This window comes from Aegilops tauschii, chromosome 1 (assembly GCF_002575655.3).
Source record: "Aegilops tauschii subsp. strangulata cultivar AL8/78 chromosome 1, Aet v6.0, whole genome shotgun sequence".
Classification (NCBI taxonomy): Eukaryota; Viridiplantae; Streptophyta; class Magnoliopsida; order Poales; family Poaceae; genus Aegilops; species Aegilops tauschii.
In genome coordinates this window covers 17,208,136-17,217,098 of record NC_053035.3, presented here as the reverse complement: position 1 = coordinate 17,217,098, position 8,963 = coordinate 17,208,136, and the positions used below count along the sequence as shown (strand labels likewise).

Below are 8,963 nucleotides of genomic sequence, written 5' to 3'. Positions count from 1 at the left end.
ACCTCCGTCCCCGGGTGAGATCCACTTCGACTGTTCTCTATGGTCTAATTGTTTTGCAGGGGTGTGTTTGTGACATCCAAACCTTTCATGGATTTTATCATTTCTTTTCGTTTTCACAACGAGTTGTGAACTTATGATCTGTATTAGATCATGTACACTAGTGCAAAATTGGGTTTTAGCACCGGTTCGTGAGGCCCTTTAGCGCCGGTTCAACACGAACCGCCACTAAAGGGCCACCGCATGGCACGAGCCCGCACCGGGGGCTGGGAGACCTTTAGTACCGGTTGGTGTTATGATTTATTTTTCCTTTAATTTTGTGTTTTTCAATTAATTTTTTTCATTTGCTGGTATTTTACGATACTATATATTGTACTCCCTCCGTTTCTAAATATAAGTCTTTTTAACATTTCAAATGAACTACAACATACGGATGTATGTAGATATATTTTAGTGTGTAGATTCACTCATTTTGCTCCGTATGTAGTCATTTGTTGGAATCTCTAAAAAGACTTATATTTAGGAACGAAGGGAGTATACGTTATGCATATATATAAATAGAATTTCTCGTAAAACCGATCATATATATATATAGTAGCACTATTAGGATCATAGGATCATAATAACTATTCTGATCATGGTCGGCTCTATATAGGCGCGATGCCATGCTCACGATCCTCTCCCGCACGACCCGGGCATCCATCCACACTCGATCCCCACCCGCCGCCGCCGCCCTGATCCCACCGCGCCGCCGGCGGCCCTGGCTCCCGTGCACCGCAGTCGTGCCGTAGATCTCTGCACCGCCGCAGACCACCACATCCAGCGCCAGATCAAGATGCAGCTCTCCCTCCTCCTAGATCTAGGCGTCGAACCCAACCTCTTGGGCCACCGGATCCTGGGTATTGAACACGCCGCTCCGGCCTTCTTCCACAGAGCCGGTGGCAGCTCCACCTTCGACCAGCTGCCCAGTGCTCCTCCAGTTCATCGCGGTCATCCATTGCACCGCCATCCTCCTCCATCGACGCCTACATCCTCACCGGTGGCGCATCCTTCCTCCCCGTAGCTTAAAGCAATTCCCTTTCGTCGTCGTTGGTCGCGTGCCCTCCCCGTATCACGACCAACCACCGCCTCCCCATCCCTCCGGCCTCGACCTGCAGCTGGGGGAGGTATCGACCTGCAGTTGGTCGCGTGCCCCGCTGCGACCCACTGCGCCAATTACAGCCGGCTCCCTCTGTCATTTCCCTCCTGACCTTCCTCCTAATCTATATGAAGTCTTGTCAAACAGCTGGACATCCAAACTGGCAAAAGATTCAACACATCGGCAGCAAAAGATTTCTGTGACCCTGCAAGTAAGAACGGAATCACCTTTAATTTGTTGCCTTCTGTTTGGAGCGTTGCTTCAGGAAGTAGTTATGTTTGCTAATACATCTACTATATGTTTGCAGTCCTAATTGAATATATCCATGCCTTGTTGGATGCCACATTTAGGGATCCATTTTCGGTCTCCCCCGCCATGCTCCTGCAGGTCGACTGCGCCGCCGCACGAAGTTCACCGGCCATAGCTGCGGACGGACGAAATTCCAACTCTACAGCAACCCCTCAAGATCCACAGGTAAAATGATCCACGAGCTCATAATTTTCACACCGATGTACCATGTGCTGCAGCGAAGTGTCCATGCCTGATCTTTGTTGGGTTTTGTTTTTCAGTGGCCAAAGATGGCGCTCCACAGCTGTTCGGTGTAATGCCTAAGGAGCAAACAATGTCTCTCTCACTTTTGTTTTTGGAAAGACCTATCTATCATCTTGCCGCTGCTTTCGAGTGGCTCCATCTGCAGATGGGGGAGGTCTCGACCTATAGCTGGGAGAAGTCTCGACCTGCACCTCGTCGCGCGCGCCGCTGCCACTGAGGCCCACCACCTACAGCCGGCGCCGCAGCGCCTCAACCGTTCAACTATGCCACCTCAGCAGTTCAATGTATATTGGAGAAGAAGAAAAAACAACAGTAGGTTCAAATGTTGTGTTTTGTGATTGTTGTAGACTTGCAGCAAATTAGAGGTGGGTTCAAAGGAAAAATTGTTCCCTTTGATGGAGCACCTGGTCGTTCCCTTTGTTTTGTTTTGTTTTGCAAATTGCTAGTTGGCCGTATAGCTTCAGTAGTGGTATAATGCTTAATGTTCCTGACTATTGGTCTTGATGTTTGGCCGTACTTGAGGTTCAGCTTGGTAATGTGTACGGGAGCAGTTTGGATTTGGTATTTTCTGCAGTTTGGCACCGTGTTATATGTATTTTAAAAGTGCACAAAACAATAGCACTTCATTCAAAATTGGTTGTGCAAAGTGCGCATGCTCCATGGGTGCTTGTTGTAATCCAAAAACTCTTCATTGAAAACAAGTAAAGTTCGTATGTTTAAAAAAGCCTTAGAAAGCAAAACCAAATTCAACAAAACAAAAAATGCTAGTGAGTTCTTTGCAAAAACCACATGAAGTTCAATAAGTATGATTTTAGAGGTTCAAGTAATATGAGAACGCTGGACGTTTGTAGAAGAAAAATGCCGGTGGTGCAGTTGTTGTCAGCTAAATCGGTCGGAGCCCCTACTCCTCCAAGAATCTGGCCAACCGCGTGTCGCCGACATGGATCCGCACTAAGAAGTTGATATTAAAATAACTGAGAAGTTCAAACTAAAAAAAGCGTTCCCTTAGTTAATATTGTGAACATTTTCTTTTTGTTAACTCCTAAATGTTTTTGGTTCCGTGCCATCGACCCCTCAAAGCGATTGCATCATCGAATATGAGATGCGCGTTGAACTAAAAAAAGAATATGAGATGCATAAATAGCATTCCCACCTTCTTAGTTGATGCTGGTGTCCGTGGTTAAAGAAAATGAGAAGAGAGAGAGAGAGAGAGAGAGAGGTGTGTGTGTGGGGGGGGCGATTTCTTTCTTTCTCTCGCACTTCCTAGTGCGTGTTTTTATTGACTTGTCGCTAGTGTGTTCTCTGTACAAAGCATAGAGTATGCTTGTTTGTTTCATATACTATTCAATTAGCAATATAAAAAAAGATCAGTTTTTATATGTATTCCTGTCATGTGGGTTCACCAAAAAAGCATTGCATGTAGTACTCATATGTATGTGTGTCAGGTAGCACTTGCTCGCATGTATTACCGTTTGGGAGCTGAAAAAAAAGAAACCTATAAGTTCAGGTAGGAAAAAACATAAAATTCACGGAATAAAAAAATAAGTGCGTAAAATCCAGGAAGTTCAACCAGAGAAACACAAAAAGTTCAGGAATAAAAATACAATACTTCATTTTCAAGAAAACGTGAAGTTTGAAAAAAAGAAAATCAATAAAACGAAATCGATGTGCAAAAAGTACCAGAGATTTTAGAGGAAAAACTCAAAAGATTTGCTGGTATCTAAAACTTTATGTACAATTTCCCAAGTATTTTGAAGAATAAAAAGATTGTATGCTAAATCCTAGTAATTTGCGACCCACTTCCACCCTGCTTCGCACTCGTGTAGGAGAGGGTGGATGGAGCAAGATCACGGCAACCACCGGATCCGGCAACAGCAAGTTCCGCCATCATTGTCGAAGTGACATAATTAAATAATAAAGCAACTTCGAAGTTCAAATTAAAATAACATAGCGGTCCATTGTATATTCCAAAACTCAGTTTTTAGAATATTATAAAAAGGGATTTTAAAAATTCATAAAAAACTATTTTCATCATGTTATGTTACAAATGAATAACACCAAGAAGCCCGAATTGAAAAAAAACCAAACAGTTCAATTTTGAGAAATGGAGTAGTTCAATGTATATGAAAAACCAAGATTTTCCTTATTACTAAATAATAAACCAAGAAGTTCAATTACAAAAAATGGAGCATTACAAAAATTCAAATTTTTCCCGTTACTAACGAATAAACCAAGAAGTTCAGTTCGAAATAACAAAGAAGGTGTACGATGTTTATTATAAAACTATGATTTTTTTTCCGTTACAAATGAATAACACCAAGAAGTCCAAATTGAAAAAACCAAGAAGTTCAATTTTAAAAGATAGAATAGTTCAAATGTATACGAAGAACTCAAATTTTCGTCGTTATTAAATAATAAACCTAGAAGTTCAATTTAAAAAAATGGAGCAGTTTGAAATTTATTGCAAAAACTCGAATTTTTCCCGTTACTAACGAATAAACCAGGAAGTTCGATCTGAAATAATTAAGAAGTTCGACATTTACTAAAAACTCCAATTTTTTTAATTTCTAGAAATACACAAAGAGGTTCAAAAATTGAAAAAATAGAGCGGTTTGATGTCTATAAAAATTCAAAATTTTCATTGCTAAAGGGTAGCGTCGTTTTTGGCATTTTAAGATTTATTTTGGAGCAATTCAATTTTAAAAAGAAAATCAAGAATTTCAAGTTAAAAAAATGGAGTAGTTTAATGTATATAAAAACTCAGATTTTCCAGTTTCTATGCAAAATTAGAGTATGAAGTTCAATTTAAAAAAAGTTTTACGATGTTTACATAAAAAAAATTTATTTTCAAAGAATAAAACTAAGAAGTTCAAATTAAAAAAGTAGAGAAGTTCCGAGATTATAAAAACCGAGGATTTACATGCTCAATTTTGATGAATGTTTTAGGAGTTAGGACAAAAAAAAGCAGAGAGCGGTTCAAAAGTTATAACAACCAGAAGTTCACGTACTACATGGTGTGTGTTTTATATGAGAAAAATAAAATAAAAAGGCAAAGTCCAGAAAAATTTGTTACTAGAAATTCAAGTCCTCGGACGGAGAAAGTTCAAAAATTCTTGTGAAAGAGGTTCGCCGTGTATTTGCATGTTCAAAACACACACAAAAAATGATGTTTTTGATGTTTTAAACTAATTCTATTAATCAATTATGAAATTGAAATAAAATGATCTATCTGAAAAAGTTTCTCTGTTCAACAACTTTCCAATGGTATATCGTATGCTCTACTTCAAAATAAACGGTTAAAAAATTTGTGTATGTTGTTCAAAACAAAATTTTAACTGTATTAGATAAAGTTGCATCTTTTCAACAGGTTTCAAAAAGAGGTATATCATTTGTGTAACTCCAATGAATGGTTGAGAAATTACGAACAAAAATACATGACAGAAGTTCAAAGTGAAAACAACGGGAAGTTCACGTACTACACCGAATGCGTTTCAGATGAGAATGGAAAATTTAGAGCGGTCCGATGTCTATAAAAAACTCAGATTATTTACATTACTAAAGCGAAACAGAGAGAAGTTCAAATTGATAACAGCCGGAACTTCACGTACTATATGGTGTGTGTTTCGTACGGGAAAAAGAGAAAAAAAACAAAGTCTAAATTTTTTGTTGCTAGAAGTTCATGTGCTTTGCCCTCGGAAGCTCAAAATTCTCGAGGAAGAGGTTCACCATGTGTTTACATGTTCAAAAAACACAAAAAATAAATTGTTTTTTCGTGTTTTAAAATAATTCTCTCAATCCACAAAGAAGTTTAGTTATTATTTGGGAGCAATTTGATTTCAAAAAGAAAATAAAATTTTAAATTATAAAAAATAGAAAAAGTTCATGTACTACATGGTGTGTGTTTACTATGAGAAAAATGAATTAAAAGGCAATGTCCAATTTTTGTTGTTGTTATAAGTTCAAGTCCTCGGTCGAAGAAAATTAAAAAAGTTATTGTGAGAGAGCTTTGTACAGAAGGAATATCATTTGTGTAACACTGACGAATGGATGAGAAAATTACAGACAAAAATACGTCACAGAAGTTCAATGTGAAAACAGCAGGAAGTTCAACTACTACATTGAATGAATTTCCAATGAATTTTTTTAAAATCGTCGCGAGTATGAAAAAAATGATCAACACGGGAAAGTTGCGTGTTTACAGTAGCTTTCCACCGGTATATAACTTGCTCAATTCCGGTGAGTGGATGGAGAGCTACGAGAAAAAAAGCACGTGAAAAACAGAGTGAGGTTCAAGTAGACATGCCGAGAAATTCAAGTTCTTCACGCGGTGCATTTTCGAAGAATCTGTTTCGCGATGGAGGCAGAACGTATGATCTCGCCGTTTTCGAAATTACTTGGAAACGGCTTGGAATCAGAGAAAACCATCAACATGAACAAGTTTCGCATTTTCTGTAGCTTTTCAACGGTATATTATTTGCCCCATTCCAATAAACTTTGTAGAAATTACGGCGAAAATACGTTTTTAGCCATTTTGAAAAGTGACTTAAAACCGTAAGGAATTGGGAGAAACAATATATACCAAAAAGTTTCGCATTTCCTCAAGCTTTCCAACACCATATCATTTGCTGCATCCAGACATACGGTTAAAAAATTAGCTCGAAAATACAAACTCGATCAAACTTGTATTGTTTTCTAAATTACTTTTAAACCGTTCAAAATTAGAAAAAAAAACTTTTAAAATGAAAAATTAGCGCATTTTCATAAGCTTTCAAACGCCATATCATTTGCCTCAATTGGGTTAGCCGTTTAGAAACGACATGGAAAATACTTGTACATACTTGAACAATACTTGAACAATTTGGTTTCAGAAACAAATGGTGTAGCGTTGCCCGTGTTGCTCGCATCAGGTTACTTTGACTGTGGTCATTCTTGTTGAAGCATTCTGCATCTCCTCCCACCACGGCGGTCAGCAACTAGGTTGGCTTAATACTCCAACTGTAGTATATTTTTGCCTGATTCGTGAGAAGCACTACCTTCTCCAGAGTTCACGTTGCACTATATACATGGGAAAAGTATATGACACACAGACACAGTTTGGTTGTTCCGTAGACTGATCCGTGGTGATCAGACTCTTTAAATTTTGGTTATAGGAGTACAAGAATAAATATAATGCGGTTGTATGGAATATTTTTTTTGAAAAATCTCTAATCACCAAATATTTATCATGTTGGTTGAGACGAAGCTTATTTGTTTGTCCTCACCTTGTTGCAGGGTTCATTTCCTCCATCACGACGGTCCCCAAGCAGCTCTATGCTACCAGAACACTTTAGTATTATCCCATATTCATTGATTCACTTGGCGCCGAAGCTCTTTAGTATTGTTACATCTTCAACGATTTACTTGAGGATGTATCTATTTACCCTCCCACGAGTATCTACTTGAATTCAGTTTTATTTTACAAGAAATTAGTTTGCCGAATGTAGTTAGATCTCCATAATGCAGAGGCGTACTTTGTGTATTCGATTTTGATTTACCCCCAAATTCAATATATTTGGGCATAGTCAACTAACGGTGCTTCCCCTCAACTAATGATACGTTTTGTATGGTTGTTCAACCGTAGACTTTTGAGATGTTCTAATTTTGTATTAGATGTACAATCTTTTTGTAAAATCCAGGTTGTGTTAATGCTTTTTAAAATTTATATGTGTTGGGATAGCGAATATTGATAATAGTTGTGATTCTGGTTGGACTAATTTGGCATTCCACCTCGACGAATGATATTTGTAATTGGCTCAATCAAGTGAAATACCATTTCTTTCAGGCTTAGAAGCTTAGCAATTTGTTGAAAATCTAAAACATTTAGTTCAGTGGCGCAGTTTGTAGCTATTACTGTGATAGATCATCAAGATTGTCTAACTTGTCTTGGATGAATGTTTTTTCTTGTAGTCAAAGATTCACAGTAGATTATTGATATTAAAAGCTGATACAAATAGGAAAAGACAAAGACAGGAGGCTTTTTTTGTTGCTCCTGCAGTTAATATTGTTAGCTTGTTTGTAAGATCCAAAGTGACACCTCTGTCATGAATCTTATGGCAATAAGTGAGAAGTGTTTAACATGCCTGTTGGCAACTTTTCTTGGGTACAGGTTTTGCTCACTTTGGGACTTGATGAACAACTAGAAGCATCAGGGTTAGGTCATTGATTGGAAATTTAAGATCAAAAGAAGAGCATCAACAGCAGCTTGATTTTTTTCATGGCAACCTCTGATTGTAAAATGTCATCTGCATCTATTCAAAAAGATGTACTCTTTGTTTCCGGGTATTCAAAAAGATGTACTGACTGAACCTGTTATTTCATATCTGCAAATTCTTGTGCATAATTTTGTGCGAGCGCACAGAAGGAACTTACCAAATTCACGGACGATAGTGAACTATGAGCAAGAGAATTTTTTTTAAATGAACATGAGCATGTTTACCTGAATCCCAAGGTTGGCATGGTTTTGCAAGCCGAGTCCTTCCTAGTGCTCAGCTTTAGTTCGTAAAGTTATTTATTGCCAATTTGTTCAATTTCAGAGGCGACATGTCGATCAAAGCAAAATGTTTTTACAAAGGCAAATCAACCAATCATGAGTGCATGATCAAATAATTTATGCATGTTCTGTTCGTCTACAAAAGCATTTAGATTCGGAAAAAAATTACTTGTGGTAAGTCAGGAGCGCAACCTAATAGAATAATTCAGGAGCGCTTGTGCTACTCATTGCCATAAAATTACAGCAAGATCATTTGTTTTATAAAGGTCGATTTTTATGCGCCAGTTTGGTTTCATCCTCTAGGTTGTAATTTTACCACAAATGTGTTGCTTTTTTACTGTTCATAATTATGGCTGTGGGCACACAAGTCCTTTGGGTTGTAAGTTTACCTCAAGTGTTTATTTTCTTACAGTTTGTAACTCTGGCCGTGGGCACACAAGTTGCTCGAGGTAAGTTTACCACAAGTTTTTTGGTTCTTACTGTTTGTAGCTGTGGCCGTGGGCACACAAGTTGGCTGGGGTGAAGAATAACAATTCTTTATCCCGGGTGACGAATAGGCAATCCCTATATATATATATATATATATATATATATATATATATATATATATATATATATATATATATATATATATTGCAGATCATTACATGGAGGCATTACTGCGGTAGCGGATAATGAAATTCTCCTTTGGGATCTATGACCTGGTCGAGCAAAAATCCCATTATTTCCTCTTGAAGTGCTCGTACG

The 8,963-nt window shown here is 37.9% G+C and overlaps 1 long non-coding RNA gene across 1 annotated transcript; it reads left to right on the top strand.

Annotated features, from left to right (window-relative positions):
• Positions 1 to 850: 850 nt before the first annotated feature.
• LOC141039980 (uncharacterized) lies at positions 851 to 3,181 on the top strand. The gene is made up of 2 exons (XR_012200918.1): positions 851 to 1,609; positions 1,705 to 3,181. It is a non-coding gene; the product is annotated as an uncharacterized lncRNA (long non-coding RNA).
• The last annotated feature ends 5,782 nt before the right edge of the window (positions 3,182 to 8,963 follow it).